Here is a 3,043-nt window from a genome sequence, read left to right as displayed (position 1 = left end):
ATCTATCTATCTATCTATCTATCTATCTATCTATCTATCTATCTATCTATCTATCTATCTATATACATACATATGCACAGCAGGAATTGATGAATTCACCTGGCCATCTGGCCACCATCCTCATTCGGGTCCCCATTAGAAGATATTTAAGCAAAAGGTAGATGATCTCTCATCAGACATGTAAATTTTTTTCCATCAAAAAATGGCCTCAAAAGTCTCTTCCAACTCTGAAATTATATAATCCTGTCAGATCATTTAGGGAATAAATATAGAAAGAGAAGAAGAAAAGAGAACAGAAGAGAGGGAGGGGAGTGGAGAGAGCGAAAAGGAAGTGAAAAGAAAGGGAGAGGTCAGGAAAAAAGATAGGGCTAGAGGTAAGAGAACACTGGTAAACTCTGAAAGAGAAGTTTCAGCAGAGTGACAGGGGTAGAAGTCAGAAAACAAGGGGTTGAAAAGTACTTGGGCAGTAAGTATAGGCAGTCAGTGTAGTTGGCTCATACTAGGAGTTCATTAGTGAAAGTCCACATAGTGGATGACAGGTTGATGTTAGAATAAAATGATTTTTAATTAAAAAAATTAAATTAAATTTTTAAAATGAATATCCACCTTCTCTCCATGCCCCTACCCCAAACACTCTATTTTCTCTCCCCTTCCCCTCCACCAGAAAGCAAGAAAAATAAAATCCCCTGTAATAAATGTGTCAAGTAAATCATGTTCTCAGATAGGCCCTCTCCTTGCACCTCCCTCCCAATATATGTCTCAGTCTGTACTCTGAGTCTCTATCATGCCTCTATCAGGAGGCCTATTTCATCATGGCTCCAGAGTTGCTAAAGACTTTCAAAGTTGATTTTCTTTACAATATTGTTGTTACTGTATAAATTGTTCTCTTGGTTCTGCTCACTTCACTCTGCATTAGTTTATACAATTCTTCTCATGTTTTTCTGAAACCATTCTCTTTGTTATTTTATAGCACAATAGATAGTATTTCATCACTTTCACAAACTATAATGCATTCGCTCATTCCCAATTGATAGATATTCACCCACATTCTAGTTTCCAATTTTTTTTTGTCACCACAGAGTTGTTATAAATATTTTTCTACTTATTTTTCCTTTTCCTCCATTCTGGATAACATTTAGATAACATTCTGGATAACAATTTAGAAATATGAGCCAAAATGCTAGTAAATTGTGTAAACCTTTTGACAGAAATACTCCTGCTATGTTTATACCCCAAAGAGATATTTTTAAAAAAGAGGATTGAAAAGGACTCAAATTTTTCTGAGTCCACATACTCCATTAAGGGAACTACCCATTTATTCAGAAAGAATAAATGTAAAATAAATGTAATGAAAACCTTCCTGGATTCCCAACAAATATAATTTATTCCTAGACTAAGCATATTTCTAACCCTGCTGTTTATAAAGGAAGGCATATGGAGGAGTTTGGTACTTCTCCCTCTAATTCTCCAGTTAGAGGGGAGAGGTGATTGTGAAATATGGTATCGATGAGGCCTGGTTAGCAGCATGGTGATGAGATTTGAAGTGGTGGTTTGATCTGAAAGGGGCATCTTGTTGCATGGAGTTGAAGCTAGGAAGAACAGCAGATGCAAAGTGGAAAAAAACTGGGTTTTGGTGAGGATGGAAATAATACAGAAATGGAAATAACAAGAAGATGGAAATAATAATAGCCAATATTTACACAGTGCTTTAAGGTTTGCAAAGTACTTTACATATATTATTTCATTTGATCCTCATAACTATCATGAGAAGTAGGTGTTATTATTATCTCCATTGTATAGATGAGGGAACTCAGGAAGACAATGGCTAAGTGACTTATCCAGGGTCACACAGCTAGAGTTTGAGGATGTATATGAACTCAGGTATTTTTCATTACAAGTTCAGCACTATATCCACTACACCATTTAAGCTTTCTAGTTTGAAATGAAGAGATGGGGAAATAATGATTTAGGAGGGGTAGGACTGAGTTGGATGGGAAGAAAGTATAAGAAAAGGTAGAAGCAGCAGGAGAAAGAGGTTTTCATCTTTGCAAATAATGACTCAATCATAGGGCTTAAGGGGAGCAGGAGGTGGGATTTTGTTACATTTACATTTAAATCTCATACTGATAGCACAAAAGGAAGAGAAGCTGAGATGGCCAGAAATAAATGAGGCCAGGAAGTCAGAAGGGAGAGAAAGTGCAGCAGCTTCACTAGATGAGAGCTTGGACATCCATCTCTGACACCTGGACCTATCTTCTTCCAGGTCCAGTGTATATAAAACACACACACACACACACACACACACACACACACACACACACCATACACACAACAATGCTAAACATAATTCAGTTTCATGTTGGGTAAATCAAAAGCTAATTCAATATAATTAATTGAAAATAGCAATTTATTGTTAGTATGAATGAATGAAAAAGCATTATGTGCTCACTGTGTACTGAGTGCTGGGGATACAAATGCAAAGCAAAAATTGTCCTGACCTCAAGGAGCTTATATTCTAATGGGGTGACAACACACACGGGGGAGTGGAATTGCAGGGGGATGAAACTATCTACTCACTGTTCTTCTTGAAAAGAATAATAGATTATAAAAGGAAAATAGGGAGAGTAGGAAAGATTCTAGTGGAGGTGGCTCAGTAGCTGTGGTTTGGGGTCTTTCTCTAGTGATATGCCCTCCTTATGGGGCTCAGACGTCTATGCTAGTGTGTTGACCTTTACAGAGGACTATGGGTAGAGTTAATGGTCTTTGTGTTTTCCCTATGAAACTCTTTCTACCCAGGTAGGTATAATCCAAGAAGTGTTTCTGATGAGCTTCTAACTCCAAGTTCAGTAGACACAGCATACCTGTTAAGCCTTGTCAGAGACAACCCTCATTGTGAGGGTGTGGATGGCAGAAGCTAAAAGCCTCGGGAAGAAGCTAACATAACCTCTGCTATATGACATTCTTTTAACCAGAATTGGCATTTCTGCATATCTACTGTATAATGATAACTGATATTTTTAATAATGACCCTGAGGCACTGCAA

The sequence above is a fragment of the Petaurus breviceps genome, unplaced genomic scaffold, assembly GCF_028583685.1.
Source record: "Petaurus breviceps papuanus isolate PSGF00001 unplaced genomic scaffold, PetGlider_PUasm1.0 84, whole genome shotgun sequence".
NCBI lineage: Eukaryota > Metazoa > Chordata > Mammalia > Diprotodontia > Petauridae > Petaurus > Petaurus breviceps.
Note: the sequence above shows the minus strand (reverse complement) of the source record.